This window comes from Natator depressus, chromosome 1 (assembly GCF_965152275.1).
Source record: "Natator depressus isolate rNatDep1 chromosome 1, rNatDep2.hap1, whole genome shotgun sequence".
Lineage (NCBI taxonomy): Eukaryota > Metazoa > Chordata > Testudines > Cheloniidae > Natator > Natator depressus.
Genome location: NC_134234.1, coordinates 19562680 through 19587208, shown reverse-complemented (window position 1 = coordinate 19587208; position 24529 = coordinate 19562680). Strand labels below are relative to the sequence as shown.

The window sequence follows — 24529 nt, the reverse complement described above, 5'->3', positions numbered from 1 at the left end:
TTTGTATGCATTAAGCCTCTGATATGCATTGAGCAATTTCGGGATTTAAATAGATGATTCAAATTCACCCTCTTGTACAGGATATACCTTATAATGGCTTGCTTTTTAGACGTTTATTGCTAAGGTGATGAATATGGTATAGCTAGATATAGGCACAAAGACTGACTTTCATGCTTGCTTTAGAAAATTCCTCTCTACATTGAATTGTCAATGTTCTAATCTAGTCCCTGCACTGTCATATGATTTGATAACTGGTTGCTTGTTGTGAGCAGTCATGAGCTATTTCTATTACTGCAGCCTTCTATATTGTACATTCATATGCAGTTTTACATACAGCACAGCCACTAGAGCTGGTGGAATACTTTTGATCAAATACATAATTCAACAGATGTTCCCACGGTTCATCAAATAATGTGCTGACTTGTTCCATTTTTAAGGTATTGGCCCAGCTCCCGTTTTCTCAGGCTATATGTTCTGTGTGCACGAGTGTGGTTGGTTACAGGATTGTAAGTCTGCAGGGTCCCAGTCCTGAAACTGACTAGCAGCATGGTTTAGGGTAAATCACTTGCTCTTGTTGTGTCTGTTTCCATCTGTTAAAAATGGGGGTTTTACCCCTATTTGTAAAATGCTTCTAGATCACCAGCCAAAAATTGCTATATAAATGGTAAATATATCAGTTTGCTTTGATTTTTTTTCTTTTCTTTGTTTTTCATTGGTTTTGTCGAAGGAGCTTTTATAGGTAAATAAACATTTATTCAACATAATGAATGTGTAAATGACCACATACTTGCTTTTTGGTGGGTAAGAGTAGGAAATTCATCTGAAGAATCTAGGTTCATAATTTTTTAAATGATGAAATCTGCAATACTTAGAGTTGCAAAGTTAACTTGCAAAATGTGAGCTGAATGTGAAATGATATGGTGATATCTGCCCCAATGTACAAAAACAATAGCTCTAAGACAAGTCAAGTTCTCTCTCTCTCATCTTGTTAGTCTTATATCTGAAATCTACTAATAATAAATAATAAGTGGTTTACTGCTGATCAACTTAGCAGAAAAAATGTGTATGTGATTTTCAATCTCTGCTGGATGTAATAGCAGGTATTGGTGCAGGGTGTACTGGGGAAACTAGTTGCTGTCAATATCTCTTAGGTTGGTAAACATGGAAAGAAAAACCTTCACTTCAGTTTTAAAGTTCTCTACGCTTTTGATGGGGGGAGAGTTTGGGGGTGCAGTACTGTGTAAGTCAGAGTTCCCACCACTAAATCTATGAGGATTTTCTGACAGCCAGAGCCCCACTGCCCAGGGCTGACAGCCAGAGCCCCGCCACCCTGCTCCAGCTCTCAGTGCCCCACAATGCACCACACTGACAGCGGTGCAAGCACTCCTGATGAGGATGCACACTGCTGACAGAAGGAGTTAGTGTGGACATACAACACTGATTCAATTACTGCAGTGACTGTACGTTGACATAATGTAAGTCACCTTAATTTTGTAGTGTAGACATACTTATAGAATCATGGAAATGTAGGGCTGGAACGGACCTTGAAGTCATCAAGTCCCCTGTGCTGAAGCAGGACCAAGTAAACCTAGACCCTCCCCAGCTGTTTGTCCAACCTGTCCTTGAAAACCTCCAATGATGGGGATTCCACAATCTCCTTTAGAAGGCTGTTTCAGAGTTTAATTACTCTGACAGTTAGAAAGTTTTTCCTCATATCTAACCTAAATCTCCCTTGCTGTAGTTTACTTTTTGTGCTACCTTCAGTAGACATGGAGAACAACTAATCACCATCCTCTTTATAACAGCCCTTAACATATTTGAGGACTTTTACCAGGTCCTCCCTTAGTCTTCTTTTCTCAGAACTATACAGGCCCAGTTTTTTAACACTTCCTCACAGGTCAGGTTTTCTAAACCTTTTATCATTTTTGTTGCTCTCCTCTGGACTCTTTCTGATTTGTCCACATATTTCCTAAAATGTGACACCCAGAATTAGACATAATACTCCAGCTGAGGCCTGTGCCAAGTAGAGGGTCACAATTACCTCCCATGTCCAGACCTAGCCCAATGGGGAATTTCTATAGGGACTTTGCAAGTATGGCAAATGTGGTGAATCTGAGTGGCAAGATGTTGACTAAAGATGAGCTGCTATCGGAATTTCAATCCCACAGGGAATTTCCCATTTTTAAAAAAATGTTCCAGTTAGGAATGAAAGGTCAGAAATGCGATCTTTCCCAGGGAATGGAAATTGTCAAGAAATAATGCTTCCACCTCCCAGAACTCCTTGACTCTGCAGAAGCCTTCCAAGTGGGCTGCCCAAGAGCCTGGGGGCTCTGGTTTTGTGGCAGCCTGCCTGGCTTCCATTGAAATCAACACATTCCTGTTGAACATTTCTGTTTCCACACATCACCGTTTTCCAGAGGAAAAAAGTTCTGCTGGAAAATTTCTGACTAGCTCCAATGCATTTCAGGGGATGTCTCTGAAATGGATCAAGTTTTCCTGCAACATCAGTTGTCCAGTGTGGAATATCAATTGGTTAGTGTAGAAAATGCTCATCTGCCTTTTGTCTATGAGCAGAAAGAAATTTGAAAATGATATACCTGAAAATGTTTTCTGTTGTCGTTCCTGGGGGATGCAAATCTTGGAAGCATTTCATTATTGAGTCGACGTGCTGCTCAATGGTATTTGAATATTTTTTTCACACCACTGTTTACAGATGCCCAGTTGCATTTTACCTATTCGCTCTAGAGAAAGTGATTGGGTGACCATCTGAATTCCAGGAAGGGGACAAGGGGTACTCCCATACAGTGGGAGAAGAAAAATGATTGGGGAGTGAATGGAAGTAGGGATTAGAGTAGTAAGATGGATAGGGAAGCCTTCCTTCCTTTGCTCCTCACATTTTGGGAAAATAAAGAAACAACAAGCCTAAATAGGACAGAGAAAATGGCAATATATATATGTAGACCTCAGCTATAAAGGTGGCAATACAGAGGATAAGGGAAAAGATCAGAGCTTTTATGGCCTATATATGAGCATCTGCAGTAAGAGTCACAAACCTGGCTACACTTTTGTTACAGCCACCAGGTGTACCAAAGAGAGGTAATTAACATTATGGATGCCTCCAAAAATATCACAAGAGAAAAGGAAGACGCCATATCATACACAAAAGAAAGATATGGAAATCTGAGATGTCCCGGTTAATATCTGCTACCCTGCTGTCTCTGCTAAGTTCAATAGGTAAGTTCTATAACTAACCCAGACAAAAGGGAGAGAGGTGACAGAGGGAACAGCACTAAAACCAGGAGCACAAGGAAACCATACTAGCAATTCTCAGCTTCAGTTGCAGAAAAACTAGCTAAGTGAAATTGACCATCTTCATACACCTGGAGACGCTGAGCCAAGCGGTGAACCAGAGACCATCAGGGTTTGCAAACATCTATATGACAGCGGTTGTTTTATACATGAGACTATCTAAAAGTCTCTGGAGAGAATAGAGATCATATAGCACGTGAGTGGCAAACTCAAAAGGTCTGATTTCCAGCTCCAAATTGAATCCGCTAATCCACCATTGCCCTTTGAAGTCACAGGGATTACAAGGCAGTGCTACTAAACCTCTCAGGTTTGCTTTGCTTCTGGATCACTTTCCGGTCAGTTCACTGTGTGGTAATCGTGATTTTTTGCAGAGCTCTCCGATCAGGAAATACCAAGAAGCAGTGGTGTAAGTGAGAGCTTATTGCAGAATCCTTTTCTGACTTGTACTGTGCATTTGGGTGTGTGGGCAAGGATCCAGAGCATGACCAGAGATGGAAAATGGCATCTATTAGCCTCTGAAGAGGATAAAAGTTGCCACGGTTAAGGGACCCAAGATGTCTGGGTTCAGTGTCCATCTCAGTCACAGTCTTCCGCTGTTTCCTTGTGCAAGTCACTTGGAGCCAGCCTTTAAGAGGTATTTAGGCACCTAAATGTACAGATAGGTGCCTAGTGAGATTTTCACTGGCAGGTCGGTACCTAACTCCCATTGATGCTGTTGAAAATCCCATTAGGAGCCTATCTGCATCTTTAGGTGCCTAAAAATATGTCCCTTAATCTCTCTGTGCCTCAACTCTCTGTGTGTAAAGTGGGGAAAATAATACTTCCCTCCTCTCAGGAGTGTTGAGGACAAATTGATAAATACTTGTCAGGGGCTCAGATAGTACAGAGATTGAGGAAATGTGTAGCTTAGATGGTAGCCTAGGGTTTGTCTTGGGAGAGCGGGCGGGGGGTGGGGGGAACATCAGGATCAGAATGGGGAAGACAGTACCTCATTGATTACACTTGGTTCACATGTTCAAGGTTTTTTTCATGACCCTGGAGCTGAAAACATAACCTTTTATATATGACAGCTGAGACACTCAAACATCAGTTTCACGTCAAAAGTATTCAGCAATGAACATAATGACAGATGATGAATATCGGTAAAATTGCCAATTTAACTAACACAAAAATTGGCAATTGTTCGCAACATCAACAAATGAGCAAATGTTCTAATTGCAACAGTCAGTGTGAGGGGTATGGAGAAAGGGGAGACAGGCAGATAAAATAAAATATAAACTAATAATAAATGAATAAACTGTAAATTCTTAAATTCTTCACTCAGGCCATGATCCTGCTAATACTGAAATCCGTGCTTAACTTTACACATAGGAGTAGTACCAGTGAAGTCAAGTTTGAGAATGGTTTCAGAGTAACAGCCGTATTAGTCTGTATTTGCAAAAAGAAAAGGAGTACTTGTGGCACCTTAGAGACTAACCAATTTATTTGAGCATAAGCTTTCGTGAGCTACAGCTCACTTCATCGGATGCATACTGTGGAAAGTGTAGAAGATCTTATTATATACACACAAAGCATGAAAAAATACCTCCTCTGATAGATTATTCATAGGTAAGGAAGAGGTTTAATTCCTGCTTTTTTTAAGTGCAAAAGTCCGTTCAGCCAAAATTACGGATTCAGGAGCATTCTCCATGCTAAGTTAGGGTTTACTTTGAGTTATGGAATAAAGACACATTGACCTTCCTCAACTTCCCCTCAAGCTGTCCATTATCATTACCCTTTTCTTGTAAGCATGACGGATGAAATGGATCTCCAAGAGGGATTTAAGAGAGGTATAGTTAGGTGCTTTACAGATCAGTTCAGGGAGGGCTTTTTATAAGGGTCAGTTCAGGAAGGACACATACTTACAGTAAAACCAAAACTCATGGGCACTTAATATCAGCCTGTCAATATATCCACATAAGACACTGAACATTTTTTTGCTGGAGAAAAAAATGTACATTGGTCCAAGAAAGGAGACTAGTGTTATTTTTTACGACAAGGTCAATGTGCTTGTTCCTCTGAGCAATATGCCTCCTATTTATGAAGATGGGGGTCTATTTATAACCATAGAGCAGAGCTTCTCAGACTGACTGGTATGGAGATATTTGTTATAGGTGCTATCCAGCAGCATACTGTGGTGTTTCTTTTCCTGTTAGTATTCAGTTTGCTAATTTAATTCGAAAGCTACTTAAGCAATAATGCTCTGGAATTATGTTAGCAAACAGAGCCAATAATATGACATTAAGAACACAATAAACAATACATTAAAATATATTATAGGTCTGGCTTGAACTGATAAAAGGCAGGACATTCAGCCTTGAGGAGAGTCCCATATAACAAGCACTCCTGAATAGTGACAATGGGTCATGTGAAGGATGGAGTTTGAGCCTGTCCTCTGCTACAGAACATTGTTGGTTGGAAAGAAATGTACTTTGCTTGCTCACTAACTACTTTTCTATATTAAATAGATGTTATCCTTTATTTTTTTCTCTCCCAAATAATTTATATGAAAAAGGACTTTATGTCAGGAAAGCTGGAGATGAACCAGTAGGGTGTTAGGGGATGCTCTGTGCTTCAACATAGATTGAAACCATAGGAGGAGCTCTGGTTGCGCCAGCCAAGGAGGAGGTAGAGTAGTGCGAGGAGCCCAGGTCCCCCAGCCAGGAAAAGGAGGTAGATCGCCCTTATACTTTTCAGCACAGAAGGGTGAACCGTGTTCCCCATAACCCCACTTACTGTATCCCCTCGGGCTGCTGCTCTGGCTTGTTCCAGTTGGCAACACTTTCTGCCCTACTTAAATCTCACTGCTTTGTGCTGCTAGGTGGCTGCCACCTACCACCCCAGAGCCGGCTACCACTTGGTAGTGGAGGAAAAGATTCTTGTATATATAATATTTACGAAGCATTTTGTAGTCCTTTCTGATTACAGGTGCCAAATAAATATAAGATTATTCTAGTATGTGGAGATGTAGGCGCTAATTGAATCACAGGTTACTTGGCATGTGTTATACAAAAGGTCAGACTAAATGTTCTAGGAATCTATGTTAACTCTGGTCATATAGTTTTTAAAATAATCCTGATTTCTGAATATTTTTGTAAATAAAAGCACAAGGTTGGATTCACTGTGGTTGTATTGTAAGTTACTTGTGAGTATTTTGATAACCACTGGCTGCCCGTGAATGTGACTCTTGGGAAGTTTCACAGTTTTGGGCTGAAAACTCCTACTGAAAGTATGTTGTTCACAATTTATTATTATTCTGTTTTAAAAGTTTCAGTCATCCAATCAGATAATAGGAACAACACTGTGTGACTCAGGTAACCAACCACACACCACAAATGGTAAATAATTGACCCACAAATAACAACTGAACAATTCAATAATTGCGTGACTGGCAGACTAAAAATATATCATGCCATTTGGTCAGTGAATACTTTACAATAATGAATAAATTCATGAAAACAAGGATCAGCTAGTGAATGATTTGTGAACCAAATCCCTGCAGAGCCCCACTGAAGCCAAAGGTCTGTGCATGTTAAGTTTGGGGCCCAAAGGAGAGGAAGGATGGCCTTGTATTTGAGGTACAGGACTGGAAATTGGGACATCCAGCTCTGTCTGAGACTTACTGTGTAGACTCAAGCAAGTCACATTGGATATATCTACAGAGGCCACAGGAGTGAGCCTCCCAGTCCCAGCCCAGGGCCACAGACATGGGCTCGTCCTCTAAAAATAGCTATGTGGACAATCTGTGAAAATGGGACAATAATACTTCCTACTGTCTTATCTATTTAGATTGGCTCTTACCCTGTGTCTCAAGCACAACAATGCTTCAGTTTCAGTTGGGGCCTCCAGATAACATGAGAACACAAACAATAATGAAAGGGGACTGACTAGTTTTGTACTCTATATTATTTGAGACAATATTTTTACAATAAGTACATGTTTTAATTTATATAAATATGTCTGCAAAAAGAACAAGAGTACTTGTGGCATCTTAGAGACTAACACATTTATGAGAGCATAAGCTTTCGTGGGCTACAGTCCACTTCATTGGATGCATAGAATGGAACATATAGTAAGAAGATATATATATATATATATATATATATATATATATATATATATATATATATATATAATCAACAGAGAAGGTGGAGTACTCCTGTTCTTTTTGCGGATACAGACTAACACGGCTGCTACTCTGATAAGTGTGTCTATAGATTATAGATAGGAACAATGTGTGAGTATATGAAATATAATTAAAAATGGAAGACTATCCCAATAAATGTTTCTCTAAATTATCTGAAAACAATCTCCTTTCATGAAATGCCATTTGGTAATGGAAATAAGCAGTTTTGCTTTTTTAGCCAATCCATATCAACTAAAAACATTCCAGTGACTTAATATTCTCCCAGTGCAATCAACAGGAATTTATTTGAAGCAATGTACTTTTGTTTGTTGGTTTAAATCAATACATTTTAAATAGTGGCATGTTAGGTATAACCGATATATTAGTCTTCAAACCAGTAGAGTGTCTGTCTTTATTTAAATCTAATGTGAAGTTCTTAACCAGCACATTTTTGCCTAAAATGAATATAGATTTGCTGAAACCATTACAGCTTAGCACAGGTATCATCTCTGAAGTACTACGGAAAATATATTTTAATGTAAACCAAATATGGTAGCTACATGGCACTTAAAATCCTCTCTTTAGAAAAAATCAATATAAGTTAAGATTCATTCAGGAAAAACAGCTGTGTTTTTGTTCTGTGGAAGCCCTCAGCTCTCCTATGGAGACTGATGGCCTGATTCCCCATTCTGCCCTGCCCGCTCCATATCACTCTGGATAAAGGAGGTGTTTATACTGGGTGAAAGAGGCCCCGTGGAATGCACCTAATTTAAGGGGATTATTTGGTTGACAGAAAGATGATTACCTCTCCCCCCCCGTCCCAGTACCCTTTGGGGCATGGAGGTATGGATTACAAGAATACACTTGCTTCTGTTTATTTTCTGCTGCTGCAACCACCATTATTATTTCTGATGTATTTGTATTGTGTCAGCATCTAGAGGCTCCAGTCAAGGATCCAGTCAAGGATTGTGCTATGTGAGATATTGACTATAAGGATAGCAGCAGCTGTAGCTACATATGTGCCTTTTTAAATTGTCTCCACATGTTAAGTCTTTAAATTGTGGACCCAGCAAATTCTGGAAACTCCCATGCTACAATTCAGTACCTGACTCATGCTATGATACAGTACTGACTTTCTTCGCCTCGTCTGTTACCATATTTTGGTTTCCCTCACAGTAATTTATGTGAGTTTTCACAAGGCCCTTGTTAGTATAGCCAGTCTTAAGGCTCCAAAAAGGAGACTCTTAGTTTTCATTTTGTTTTTTTAAAAGTGAGTCCCTAGCCCCTTTCCTGACCAAGAAGGCTTGTGGTTTCCAAACCCAAGTGCCCTTCATTGAGGACTCAGGGCCAGCATCTCCTTCCGCCACCCCAATTTATATAGAGGGCTCTCCAGCTGATTTAGATGTATGTAATGCGGAGACAAGCAGTTTCTCAAGTAGTTGGCTCCCTACACTTTAGGTCTTCGAAGGTAACAACCAACACCATGAATTGCACCCAAAACTTATCAGCAACTGATAGTGCTGATCTTGGCAGTGCTGGTGCAATGTGCTCCTGACTGAAATGTTGTTGAGTAAATAACAGCCTCATTGTGTGCTAATTTCCGTACCCAACTGATCTTAAAATATAGCTCCATGTAGAACATGGTACAGCAAACTAATTTCAAGGTGATAAAGCCATTGATAACTGCGGCAAGGTCTGCTTGGGAAAGGAAATGTCACAAACTTTGTACAAGGCAGAGGTGGAATACAACGCTCATAGCCAGGTCTGCAACTTTGGTTCCAGGCCATAAGCAGATGCCCAAGTCCCTTGAAGTCACTGAGCTCGGGATAAGGGTTCTGTTTTACAAATAGGCCTCAGTTTGTTGGTCTTATATAACCTTCAGCAATTCTCCTGCTGCTTCACCACTGAATCCCACCACTATCATCTCACTCTTATTTGGATTGAGTCGCAAGCAACTAGCCCTCATCAAGCCTCCCCAGCTTACCTAGACACTGTGTTTTTCATTCCACTGCATTAGCAAGGTCATATGTGACAAAGATGTATATGTATCTATCTAAAGTATGGATGCGGGCTGAATTCATAAAGAAAATGCAATGCTGTATCAATTCTTTTTAAATTAACCAACCCCTTTGAAAAGAAACCAGGAAATACTTTGTTATTACTTATCCGAAAGTGACAGGTTCTGACAGCTTGTCATCCACTGCATAAAACTCAGCTGGTGCCTGCTTTACTCCCATATTCTGTCATCCACTCATTCATTATTTCTGAAAGGTTAACCTCAACTTCCAGCTGATGGATTTGAGGAGGGCAATAATCAAGCAAAGCTAATTTAAGGCAAAGGTACAAACCACTCCTGGCTTTCTCAACCATTGTTTTTTTTTATCCAAGGCATTGGGGAGATTTTCAGATGGTTCAGAATGTTATGGATTTCTCATTATAAGGTAGCAGATCAAAACTACTGAATACAGCTGTGAACAAAATATATCAGATCAAATGAATTCCGTGTAATGGAGGCTATAACACAGTCTTTATATCACCTTCCAAGATTTTATCTTTTATGTGTTTTATCTTTACAGTGAAAATGTCTGTAATGAAAACAGGACAATTATATTCCTTATGCACTAGGATGCATGTAAACAAAAATCCTAGTGATAAGATTGTCATATAAACCAACAAAACAGAGCTAAGATTGTGCCTTTACTCATGGTACTGAGCTCGGATAGTGCAGCAGTCTCTGTATCCGCATGTAATCCAATGTTTAGAATAACTCATAATGCATACACTCAGCGGTTGCATTAAGCTTGCCTGGGCAACCTTAATTCTGGCATTTCCTAACTATTGAGTACTTGGCTTTTCAACATTAATGTTAATTTAACATAGGAAATTGCATCCAAAAACCCCTTATGTTTTCTAAAAACTTAAAATTGAAAAAACAAAATGTCATCCTTTTGAACCATAGTGCCACCCCCCCCCCCCCCGCATGGGTCATCAGCAGGGTTGGGATCTTTACATCCACAACATAGCCCTTTACTTGAACTAACTCGACTTCAGTAACTCAGCCAGAGGTTCAGGGTCTATTACAGGAGTGGGTGGGTGAGGTTCTGTGGCCTGCCATGTGCAGGAGGTCAGACTGGATGACCATGATGGTCCCTTCTGACCAGAGAGTATGAGTAGTGCGTAGCAGTAGAAGGCTATTATCTTCTATATGGCTCTGCCACAAAAGGGGAAATGGAGACCCAAAATTTGCCATTGGGTTTCACAGTTATTTGCTAGATACCTAGAAATGTTGACTCTCTGAACTCCAGGGTTCTAGTCCAGAGGAGTGTGCAGTAGGTGTTAGACCCTTCTGCCCTGTCTCCTCCCAGCCTCTCTCTGTCCCTTTTGTTCATATACCCTCCCTCCCACTTCACCTTCCCCTACTGCTCTGACCTCTTGCTTCTGCTCCTGTTTCCTCATACAACTCCTATCCTTTCCTCTCCATGGCCTCTAGGATGGAGCATACTCAATCATTCTGTGTGGATGGATGGCACATAGGAACTATGAGGGGCTGGAGCATGCTCAGTGCAGACGGAATCTTGTGAAAACTTAGTGGCCAAACTCTAACAGGTCTCTGCAGAGCATATGTGAACTGAGACTTTCAGAGGTTCATAATTTGACCAATGTTAGGGATTTTTTTCATGGGCAAGCCAAAAGGCACATCGCTGGCACCAGGCAGACCCCTGGCAAATTTCAAGACTCTGCTACAGAACATGGATGTGTGGGAGCTTCTTACCAAAACAGGTGTAAGAATACTTTTAGCATGGTAAAAACAAAATATTTGCCCTTTATTCTCATTCTCTGAAACAGCAGAACTGTTTTAGCTGAAACTTTCGGAAAAAAAAATAATAATCAGCCTGAGGCAGACACCTGGCATGAAAAATTTCAGATGGTTAAATGGTTAAAATTTGACAAAGTTATAAGCAACTGGAAACCGCTTCTTGTAATGAGAAGCCTTAGGCAACTTTTGCTACAGGTGACGTTGCCTGAACCACCTATAATATTAATCCACAGTAGTTCAATAACTGGCACAAAATATACTCCTCTCTCTCATGTATATGGAGCAGCACCAGGAGCCAGGAGAGAGCATGTCTGCTGGAGGCACAATCTCTCAGGTGCTTCACACTACTTTCTACTCAAAGTTGTAACTGAATGCCACAATCCAGTCCTTAAAGTGGAACTCACACTGACATCTAGGATTCCAGCTTCATATAAAGTTCTGTCAAGCTGTGGCATTTCCTACTATGCTCTAGAATCCCTATTTATTGAGGGAAGCAGATCTCCTTCCTTAAGTCACTACTTCAGGTTGTGGTGACATGATACAAGGTGATAGTGTGACTCCATGCTAGCTACCAGGTAGGAAACAGTTGATATTTGATTTCTGGCAAGTCCAGGAAATTTGTTACCGCCTTAGCTTTTAGCTGAATCCAGTATTACTTCAAAGCAGTTTTGTTCGCAAAACATAAGATATTTTTCTCCCCCACAAAAGCAGGAACATGCAGACACGGAAATACTTATTGCCTACTTTCCCAAAGAGGATCTTAAATAAAACTGCTCACTTCCTACAGGTCAATGTCGCAAAGGCTAAAGTTGTGGATACAGATATTATCTACTAACTGTGGAAGGAAAATATCCTTTCCTCATATCCCTGCAGATGAACGAACCTATGCAGTAACTTTACCGAGAGCACCTCACCCTTCATGCCCACTTGTCCTTCGTGGGGACATACTATTAATCTAGCTCTGCTTCTATTCTTTTCCTGAAAGCACCTATAATTTTCTTTTGATGTTCTCCATCTGCAAAGGGGGGGAATATATAGCATTTCTAGACATATAAAGAAGTTTCAATTGATCACTATATTTATTACAGCTGGGTGAATACAACAACCAAAAAAGGTATCTGAGAATATTCTTTAGTATAAATCTCACTGCTTCACTGAATTGATATTCATGACTCCCTTGTATTCACTTCTTCATATACTTTCCAGTGCACACTTTTGTTTTCAGGAATGTTTGCAGAAAGCACAAGCATTGTGAATACAACAGGAATAAACGTTCATGAGAGAATTTGCCCTATCAGTGCTTCCATTTTTTCAAAATGATTTTTGAATTTTTTTTCTAATTATTCACACAATAGATGTTACTAAACAATTATGAATTCCTTAGGGTGACCATACATCCCATTTTGGCCAGGACAGTCCCTTTGTTAAGCCCTGTTCCGGCCGACTTTTTTGGCAGAAGTGGGCATTTGTCCCATTTCTGTTGCCAACTGATCAAGTTGGCAAGAGCAAATGGGACAAATGCCCACTTCTGCCAAAAAAGTGGGGGTGCTGTGCGGAGGAACATGTGGGGGAACAAGCAGCGATGGCACAGCGGGGCAGGCAGGGCTCAGGCCAACCCCTTTGGCTCAGGGTAGCCCCTCGTGGTGCCCCATTTTCCCTTTGGGTAATATGGTCACCCTATGTTTGCAGGTAATAAGTAGAGCTGTCAAATTATTTTAAAAAATCACGATTAATAGCGCGATTTAAAAAATCACAATTAATCGCACTGTTAAACATTAATAGAATACCATTTATTTAAGTATTTTGGATGTTTTTAACATTTTCAAATATATTGCTTTCAATTATAACACAGAATATTTTTATTACAAATATTTGCCCTGTAAAAAACAAAAGAAATAGTATTTTTAAATTCACCTAATACGAGTTCTGTAGTGTAATCTCTTTATCATGAAAGTTGAACTTATAGACGTAGAATTATGTACAAAAAACTACATTCAAAAATAAAACAATGTAAACGTACAAGTCCACTCAGTCCTATTTCATGTTCAGCCAATCACTCAGACAAACAAGTTTGTTTACATTTGCAGGAGATAATGCTGCCCACTTCTTGTTCAGAATGTCACCTGAAAGTGAGAACAGGTGTTCTGATGGCACTGTTGTAGCCAATGTCACAAGATATTTACATGCCACATGCGCTAAAGATTCATGTGTCCCTTCAGTCTACAAGCACCATTCCAGAGGACATATGTGCATACTGATGACGGGTTCTGCTTGATAACAATCCAAAGCAGTGCAGACCGACGCATGTTCATTTTCATCATCTGACTCAGATGCAACCAACAGAAGGTTGATTTTCTTTTTTGTGGTTCGGGTTCTGTAGTTTCCGCATTGGAGTGTTGCTCTTTTAAGACTTCTGAAAGCGCGCGCCACACCTCATCCCTCTCAGATTTTGGAAGGCACTTCAGAGTCTTAAACCTTGAGTCAAGTGCTGTAGCTATTTTTAGAAATTTCACATTGGTACCTTCTTTGCATTTTGTCAAATCTGCAGCGAAGGTGTTCTTAAAATGACAACATGTGCTGAGTCATCATCCGAGACTACTATAACTATGAAATATATGGCAGAAAGTGGGTAAAATAGAGCCAGAAACATACAATTCTCCCCCAAGGACTTCAGTCACAAATTTAATTAACACATTATTTTTTTAACGAGCGTCATTAGCATGGAAGCATGTCCTCTGGATTGGTTGCAGACGCATGAAGGGGCATACAAATGTTTAGCATATCTGGCATGTAAATACCTTGCAATGCTGGCTACAAACGTGCCATGTGAACGCCTGTTCTCAATTTCAGTTGACGTAAATAAGAAGTGGGCAGCATTAGTTCCCGTAAATGTAAACAAACTTGTCTGTCTTAGTGCTTGGCTGAACAAGAAGTAGGACTGAGTGGACTTGTAGGCTCTAAAGTTTTACACTGTTTTGTTTCTGAGTGTAGTTATGTAACAAAATAAATCTACATTTGTAGGCTGCACTTTCACAATAAAGAGAGAACCACCAAGTAACCGATAAACTCACCTGTAAGAAATTAACTTCCCCGGACTAGAATAGGAGGCACGTTCATTTAATCTGTCCTCCCACTGTGCAAGTGCAGTCTAGCAGCTCTGACTTGAACTACTGGGTTTCAGACCTAATGGGCCGGGACATGATTCCAACATGGTCTTTCTGCTTACACAACCTCAAAATCCCACATGCCATTGTGCTTGTAAACTCTAGCCTTGTTTCTGCTGGCATTTCAATCTGCTCATCTGCAGCCTGATCTCCAGCTCTTGGAACAAACAGTGTCCTACTTCTCTGAGGAAAATGTCATTTCATGGCAAACTTTTCTCTTGGAGTTTTATTGCTTCTCAGAATCAGTGGCATGTAAATGGTCAATGTACTTGAAGGAGAGCCTATTAGAGGTGATGCCTTTAAATCTGATATTGAGACCTTATGGTTTAAGCATAACATATAAAAAATGGCAGTACTTCAAGATCCTTAGCTGAAAGCCAAAGTTCCTTCCAGATGTTTGTTAATTATGTGTAGGTAATTCTTATCCCAATTATACAGTTGGGGAAAGATAGATTCAGAGACTGTGACTTGATCCAGTCAGACAGTAAGTCAGAACTAAAACTGAGCAGTTTGTCTACACAGTGAGTTAGTGCACACCAGCTGGGGTGTACATTCTAATGCACACCAGCGTGTCACATACAAACTGTCCATGTGGACCTTGTGGGTACACGCTAAAAGTTCCCTAGCGCATGCTGATGTAGTACAGTTTGAAATAAACATCTGAAAGGAACTTTGCTGATAAGGAACCCCAAATGGAGCAGCCTAACACACCATCTAGCAAGCCCTAAATAAATTGCTTTCTTCTCATCCTGCTGCTGGAGAGATACATCCGGTCCAGCTATGAGTTATGAGGAGAGCTGGTAGAGAGTTTTACGACAAAAGATTTTTTTGATGGAAAATGCTGATCCATGAAAATGGTTTCTGAGGTCCATAATGAGAGAGAAAAAGAGATGCCCCTCCCCCCTCCAGAAGAGCCGAGTGGTTAGGGCATTCACCTGGGATGTAGGAGAGAAGATCCAGATTCAAATTCCTGCTCTAAATCAGGCAGAGCATGTATTTGAACCTGAGTGTCCCACATGGCAGGTCTGTGCCCCAATCACTGAGCTATTGGCTGTTCTGGGGTGATACGTTACCTCTCGTGTTTTTTTCAGGAAGTCTTTTCAAAGGTCTTGGTTTTGTTCAATGCTCAATGAAAGCAAATGCCATAACTGCCTTTTTTTTTTTTTTTCCAAAACAGAGTTCTTGTTTTCTGGCCAGCCCTATTACAAGTGTGTTTGGGACCCTAGAAAGCCAGACATCCAACCGTTTAAGGCCAGTCTTGTTTGACTTTAAAACTATTCAGGAAGGGGAGAAATATGATTTGGATCCCAATTAAGCCTTCCACTGGCCTGCTGCAGAATGGTGAATTTCATCTTAAGTACCACAGAGTTTTAAGAGGACTTAGTCAGGAAGGTGAATCTACTTTCAAAAAGAAGTTGAAACTAATTTACAGTTTCACTTGGGTGGTTTTTGCAATTTTTCCCACCTGCCTGCGCTTATTTGGCTTTGATTTAATGTGGAAAAATGCAAACAGAAATATAAGAATAGTAGAGATGAGCAGTGTGCAAACTGGAATGGAGATGTTCACATTTGAATTTGAATCAGGACTAACACATTGCTGGCCAAGCACCTCTGTTTTCAGTCTCTGATTAAAAAAATTAAATATGTCAGAGTGGTGGAATCCCATGCAGATAAAGTTGAAGCAGAGAATAATCTCATATAACCATGAGTCCTGACGGCTACCTTTTCATAAAGGCACATCATGCATTCCCTTGGGGGAAGACTATTAATCATGATGATTTATTTTGGCAAAACTTGGTGTTTGCATACATGTAATTCTCAAGTGGATCATTAAGAATACACAATTATTCAAGAGGTAACCAGTACAGAATTGAAAGACATTTGATTACCACCTTGGTGATACATTTAAACATTGTAATTGAAATGCAATAACTAATCACTGTTATTTGAGAGACCAGTTTAAAAATAGCTTGTTTATGAAAAGCCAGTAACACTTTTACAATAAGATGCTATTTCTCTAATCCAGATCACTTGCCAAGGAACATCCCTCTAGCAAAAGGAAGTAATGCTGATGTTCCTATATATATATATATATATATATATATATATATATATATATATATATCCATTGTAATAACAATATTCATGGGGCATCATTTGACAGGATTTCAGTCTAAAGCCAATGTAATCTATAATCTCAATAATTAAGGCAGCATTTCTCAAACTTTTCAAAGTTGAGGCCTCCTTACATAAGAACATAAGAACGGCCATACTGGGTCAGACCAAAGGTCCATCTAGCCAGTATCCTGTCTTCTGACAGTGGCCAATGCCAGGTGTCCCAGAGGGAATGAACAGAACAGGTAATCATCAAGTGATCCACCCCTGTCTCCCATTCCCAGCTTCTGGGAAACAGAATTTTTGCCCATCCCTGCCCATCCTGGCTAATAGCCATTCATGGGCCTATCCTCCATGAACTTATCTAGTTCTTTTAGAACCCTTGTTATAGTCTTGGCCTTCACAACATCCTCTGGCAAGGAGTTCCACAGGTTGACTGTGCATTCTGTGAAAAAAATACTTCCTTTAGTTTGTTTTAAACCTACTGCCTATTAATTTTATTTGGTGACCCCTAGTTCTTGTGTTATGAGAAGAAATAAAAAACACTTCCTTATTTACTTACTCCACACCAGTCATGATTTTATAAACCTCTATTGTATCCCCCCTTAGTCGTCTCTTTTCCAAGCTGAAAAGTCCCAGTCATATTAATCTCTCCTCATCTGGCAGACGCTCCATACCCTTAATCATTTTTGTTGCCCTTTTCTGAACCTTTTCCAAGTCCAATATACCTTTTTTGAAATGGGGCGACCATATCTGCGTTACCTAGGGAGGTGGTAGAATCTCCTTCCTTAGAGGTTTTTAAGGTCAGGCTTGACAAAGCCCTGGCTGGGATGATTTAACTGGGAATTGGTCCTGCTTCGAGCAGGGGGTTGGACTAGATGACCTTCTGGGGTCCCTTCCAACCCTGATATTCTATGATTCTATGATTCTATCTGCAGGCAGTATTCAAGATATGGGTGTACCATGGATTCATATAGAGGGGGTATGATATTTTCTGTCTTATTATCTATTCCTTTCTTAATGATTCCCAACATTCTGTTCACTTTTTTGACTGCCACTGCACATTGAGTGGATGTTTTCAGAGAACTATCCACGACTCCAAGATCTCTTTCTTGAGTGGTAACAGCTAATTTAGACCCCATCATTTTATATGTATAGTTGAGATTATGTTTTCCAATGAGCATTACTTTCCATTTATCAACATTGAATTTCATCTGCCATTTTGTTGCCCAGTCACCCAGTTTTGAGAGATCCTTTTGTAGCTCTTCGCAGTCTGCCTGGGACTTAACTATCTTGAGTAGTTTTGTATCATCCGCAAATTTTGCCACCTCACTGTTTATCCCTTTTTTCAGATCATTTATGAATGTTGAATAGGACTGGACCCAGTACAGACCCCTGGGGGACACCACTATTTACCTCCCTCCATTCTGAAAACTGACCATTTATTCCTACCCTTTGTTTCCTATCTTTTCACCAGTTACCGATCCATAAGAGGACCTTCCCTGTTATCCCATGACAGCTTACCTTGTGTAAGAGCCTTTGGTGAGGGACCTTGTCAAAGGCTTTCTTAAAATCTAAGTACACTATATCTACTGAATCCCCCTTGTCCACATGTGTGTTGACCCCCTCAAAGAATTCTAATGGATTGGTGAGACATGATTTCCCTTTACAAAAACCAATTTGACTCTTCCTCACAAATTATGTTCATCTATATGTCTGACAATTTTGTTCTTTACTATAGTTTCAACCAGTTTGCCCGGTACTGAAGTCAGGCTTACCGGCCTGTAATTGCCAGGATCACCTCTGGAGCCCTTTTTAAAAATTGGCATCACATTAGCTATCCTCCAGTCATCTGGTACAGAAGCTGATTTAAATGATAGGTTACAGACAACAGTTAGTAGCTCTTCAATTTCACATTTGAGTTCCTTCAGAACTCTTGGGTGAATACCATCTGGTCCTGGTGACTTATTACTATTTAGTTTATCAATTTGTTCCAAAACCTCCTCTAATGACACCTCAATCTGGGACAGTTCCTCAGATTTGTCACCTAAAAAGAATGGCTCAGGTTTGGGAATCTCCCTCACATCCTCAGCCATGAAGACCGATGCAGAGAATTCATTTAGTTTTTCCTCAATGGCCTTATCGTCCTTGAGTGCTCCTTTAGCATCTCGATTGCCCAGTGACGCCACTGGCTGTTTAGCAGGCTTCCTGCTTCTGATGTACTTAGAAAAATTGTTGCTATACTTTTTGAGTCTTTGGCTAGCTATTCTTCAAATTCTTGTTTGGCCTTCCTAATTATATTTTTACACTTCATTTGCCAGAGTTTATGCTCCTTTCTATTCCTCACTAGGATTTAATGTCCACTTTTTAAAGGATGCCTTTTTGCCTCTCACTGTTTCTCCTACTTTGTTGTTTCGCGACAGTGGCATTTTTTTGGTTCTCTTCCAATGTTTTTTAATTTAATTTTTAACTGAAGATGAGCCTCTATTATGGTGTCTTTAAAAAGTTTCCATGCAGCTTGCAGGGATTTCACTTTTTGCTCTGTACCTCCTTCAGAAAAATGAAAGCAATTGAACCCCTGTTAGTCCTACCACATGGTCTTTAACATCTACCCAAAATGACCAGTAGCTCAGAGTGGATTGCGTAGATCTTTGTAGTAAGATACTTCCTCTCCTTTAGTACATGTGTTGATGAGCTATGAAGTAGTTAACAATGTTGAAACTGAAAGTGTCATCACTGGCGTCTGAGTTCTGACTTTAGAGCTATTGCTCCAGACTCTCTGCAAACTCAGTTAGATGTTGCTGCACTGGTTACCCGACGGTAATTTTTGAAGGTTTTATTTTCAACCATAAGTCAGGCTACAATTTAGTCATGGGTATTCTTAGTAAAAGTCATGGACAGATCTCGGGCAGTAAACAAAAATTCACAGGCCCATGATCTGTCCATGACTTGAACTATAAATACCCCTGACTAAATCTTAGCTGGCGGGGCTGCTGTTCTGGGAGGCCCCTGTGGCCAGTTGCACCTGTCGCTGCTCAGGCAGTTCCTGGGGCCAGCCATACCGGCTGCTGCTCGGCCGGTCCCTGGGGCCAGCTGCCAGGGACCACCGAGCAGCAGCTGGTGTGGGTGCTTGTGGGCCTCTCTAGCAGCGGCTGGTGCAACTGACTGCGGGGCTGCCCAAGCAGCTGGCTGGGGGGCTGCTCCATCAGCGGCCAGTGTGGCTCTCCCTGGGGCCACCTGAGCAGCTTGCCCTGGGGCCATGGAATCTGTGACTTCCATGACCTCTGTGACAGACAGCATAAGAGCGGGAGATTAATCCTGAAAATCTGGAGAAGAAACGAGAGGGCTAATTTTTTGCTCTCCCTCCCAGGAAAGCATGCTCTATTATTTTATTACAATGTGTATTACAGCATAAAGTTTATCATTCTTCTGTAATTTGTCTATCCTTGCCATCTTCCCCCTTATATTCCCACATTTGTGCCCAGTTCTAGGGTCAATGCTCTAGAGGACCTGGGAAGATTTATCGGTCATTACAATCCAAACGATAAAAATCCTTGACACAAATCTACTTCTCTAAAGTTTTTACAACCAAGTCCCCAGCAACATAAAGAGAACATGTTCACCTTTCCAACCCTGTCAACCTTCATTCTCACAAGAACCCCTCACAAGAAATTAATAATGATTAACTGCTGAATAATTATGGCAGATGATTAATTGATCATAAGGAGGTCACTCTCATGGTGCTATTAATCAGCATGTCATCATGCAGAAAGAGGGGATAAACAATCTATATCTGTTACAAACGGTGTAAGGGATGCATTATTCAGGCAGCATGAAAAGGTCACTGTGCTGCTGAAAGCAAGATGAGTAGATTTAGTTAGATTGATGAGAGAGTATTATGTTGTATATTTATTATCAGGGAAAAACACACCATTACATCTGTACAAACACCGTAAATAACTGTTTAAACAAAATGCCAAGGAAAGAATGAGTTACTCAGCTGTCTACAGTATTTTAATCTCAAACACCACTGGGTATTTTACAGGGCCATGGCCACTTTTTGGTTTTGGAATTTTCCCACCAAAGGACCATGCTGAGTTAACTCTGCCTTCCCCCCAAGCTGTCTATCGTCCACTTTACTTCACTACCACAACACGTACCACACCAATCATCATCCACAACTTACACAGTTGGAAGTTTGGTAAAGGGGTGTGCTGAAAAGGGTGGGTTGAGCGGGGCAGAGCTGACATTGTGGTACATGGTCTGTGGCATAGGGAAAGCTGTGTGTCTATGGGAGGAGGAGTGGAGAGTATGTACAGTTGGGTAACTTCACAATTTATTTCATGTATGTCAGGCATGTTTTGTGTGCCACCCTAACTGCTTCACAATGAGTTTGTGTAATATATGTAGAATTGTGTACACATATATATGCAGTACATTATTCCTATATGTAATGCAGCAGTGCTTAGGGCCACCAATCAGAGGTAATGGTTCCATTGTGCTAGGCACTCTGTACACATGCAGTAAGAAGAGCTCACAAACTTGGTTATGACAGGACACAACAGGAGGCTGGGACAAACAGATAAAGGGGGAAGGGGGCGAATATCATAACAGTGAGAAAGTTGTCATACAGTGGACAGAGCTCTCAGCTCAAAGCCTAGCCATTGTCAGGTGGTATGCCCCACACAATACAGTAAGGGGAATTTTTCAAAATGCTCAGCATTGGCCTAACTCTGTTGATGGCCCCAATCCATCTTCAGTCCAATAGATCATGCTGCCCCTCTGCTAACCATCCAGTTTATCTATGTATTTACTACTACTGAGTGAAAATCCAGATGAAATCCAGCCAGGGAGCCAGTCACGGGGAGTATGGAGGGGCATCAGGCACCTAAAATACAACTCCAGTCAGGCAATGTGGTACAATAGGAAAACACAGTTTCAATGTTGAACTGACTTAAAATGAAACATTTTCAGTCAGTTACCAAACAAAAATATTCCAGTTTTCCCAATGGAAAGTTGAAAATGTTCAGGACAATCATTTTTTTTCACAAATATTCTGATTTTGCAGAAACTGAATTTTCCATAAAAAAAAAAAGGACAGAAAATTCCTGACTCGCTCTATTATTTACTTTTTGTAGCACCCAGTATGTGAACTGGGCCTTCTTACAAGCATTCAAATAGATATTTGTAAACATTACATTGTAATGGTTTTAATAATCTCTTCTCCCACAGTGACATGTTTATATTTATCAACTACTTTACAGCCAAATAGTCCCTATGTACAAATTCTTGCCCTCTATTCCTTATCCCAAATTCTTCAACTTTTCTTTCCCAAATGCCAGAAGTCATACTCACACTGTGGAATTTCTAATCTTCCTGATACTCAAACTGGTTTATGGACTTCACAAATTTTGCCCAGGAGTGGATCAACAGATTTGTGAGTCACTGACATAAAGATGTTAACTGAAACGGCATAAGTGGATTAGGTCACTGGAAGAGAGAACTTAAAGGTAGATAGAGAAGGAGACATAACTCTGAGGGTTCCTGATAGATTGTAGAAAAGGTGATGAAGAAGGTCTATTAAACATTGAAAGAGCAACCAGTGAGATAGTATAAGAACCAACAGATTCACAACAGCCAAGGAAGGACAAAAAGATTCAAGAAAGTTGGTAGGTTGGTGTAATTGGCAATGTCAAAAGCAGCAGAAAGGTGGAGGAGGTTAAGGAATGAGCAGAGGTCCTGAGATTTGACCAGACAGAGGTTGTTAGACATCTTGGTGAGAGCAGTTTTTGAGGACTAGAGTGGGAGGAAGCTAGAATGGAGGGAATCCAAGATGGAGCTGGAGGAAAGGTGCTCCAGGCAATGGTTGTAGGTGTTATGGTTGAGGAGTTTAGAGGTGAAGGGAAAGAAGCCTGTAGGTGGAGAGAGGCAAAGTTGAAACTAATAAAAGGAACTTATCGAAGCTAGTCAAAGTGTCATGGTCTGGCCTTAACCAATGCAGTGTGTGAAGAATGAAATAGTTGGGAAATTCTTTTCATAAAATGAGGCTGTGCTTTTAGCATATTATTACTGCACACCTGTAGCTTTTGAACCATATCTACTTAGTTCGCTGATCAGTTATTTTACAATTACGAGCATTACAAAGCAAACAGAAGTGTAAATCACAGTCTGTATTCTCTTCTGCTTCATTCATTAACAGCTAATTCCAATTCTAGACTTTGTTGTGAAGGAGTGTGTGAAACAGAAAGCACACAGTCAGAGTAAATTCACAGTGGTGGCAATTATAGAAATCTAGGTTTTACTAGTCAACAAAAGTTTTATATAGAAGTCACTAATGGGAAATAAATATGGAACCACAATTTATAATTTTACTCATGATTGTTCTCATGATGTTTATTTTTAAGCTCCTTAGGAGAGTGTGTACATTTTCCATTCCAGTACTGTTATTAAAACACTACAGACAGGTTATCAGAGAGCCATATGAACACAGTACCTGTTTTATCTTATTATAACTAAACTTGTAGGACCAGATTCACCACTGTGTTACTCCAATATGATGCTGTTGTAACTGCACTAGTTTCAAGGGAGTGACATATACGCAAATAGGTGAAGTAACCGAGTTATGAATCAGGCTCAGATCTGTCTATAATAAGATTTCTATTACACTTCTGTTTAGTTGAAATACCTCATCTGTAACTTTCCCCTGTTTGTTTGTTTGTTTATTTATTAAATATAAGGGGAGTAGACAATTTCCGGGCAAAAGTAATTGACCTAAGTAAAATATTTGCTGTTTGAAGACACATAATACCTAGTAAAATTATATTAGGAATATGTAATACAATCATTTGTTATATGCACTGATAGGTGAACATCAAAAATTTGACAGTTATGAGAAGTGATGCATCTTTCAACCAGGTGCAGGAAAAGCAATCCAGATCAATTAAATATAACCTAAGATTAGACATGAGCAATCCATTTTGAGCAACATTTGGATGGCCTCAGTTCATATGCTGTTCCCAATACAAAACACATAATACAACATCCATAGTCAAGAACAAGCTAATGAAGAACACTGCATTGAGTTGAGTGTTCTCAAAGGTAAGCCTTAAACTAATTTGAAAACCACCTGATGGTTATGTGAAACTGTGGGAAATGTTCTATTGGGAACTCTATTTGCAAAGAGGAGTAAGACTGGGATCTTCCCTGTTGCTGGGGGCACATTTACATGAAAGAACAAATGCTGCTGCTTATTTTACATCCAATTCCATAATCATTTATAAACCCACCCGTGGGATGTCACAAATATGCGGGGATGTGGCTTCAGGTAGGGTATAAACAGCAGGAGTAGATGAACTTTTAAAAAGTCATGATGCTGTTTTCATATGGCTCAGATCATCCCTTTCTGAGCCAGAACGTTACTACTCCAAAATTGGTTTTCATTAAGCACGCAAGGGAGGTATTTAAATTTAATCACATTCCACTTCAACCCTTATTATTAAGTTAAGCAGGTGTTGATTGAGGGAAGGCATGGTTTGCTGATTTGTGAGATGTTTTCTCCCAGCATTTGCTAGCCAGATTGCCATCCATGCTTCCTGTTAAACCATGCCTTGTTATGGCAATGGGAGTATGTCACGACCTGCGGAAAGTGACTGCTGAAATGCAAGTTCTGGAGCCCAGATCTCTGCAGGAATCAAAAGGAGAAACTGCTGTCTGATGACCTGTATTGTCAATCCTAAGAGTTCGAGAATCAGAAGTGGTGACTCGGATTGTTATTCATTAAAAACTTCACAACCTTTATTTTGCTTGCTCTACCTTCTGGTTGTGGGGAAGCACCTCACAGTGGTCATAAGGGAGAATATACCATCCTACTGAAATACACAGAAGGTATTACACATAATGCAGATGAGCAGGCACCATGATGCCATTGGGTCCAAGAGCTTAACAGGATACAGCAAAGAT

At 40.2% G+C, this 24529-nt stretch overlaps 1 protein-coding gene across 1 annotated transcript in view; it reads left to right on the top strand.

The window, feature by feature from the left end:
* Positions 1–24529, top strand: part of TENM4 (teneurin transmembrane protein 4) — a 2219108-nt gene that overhangs the window by 224308 nt on the left and 1970271 nt on the right. The window lies entirely within an intron of this gene.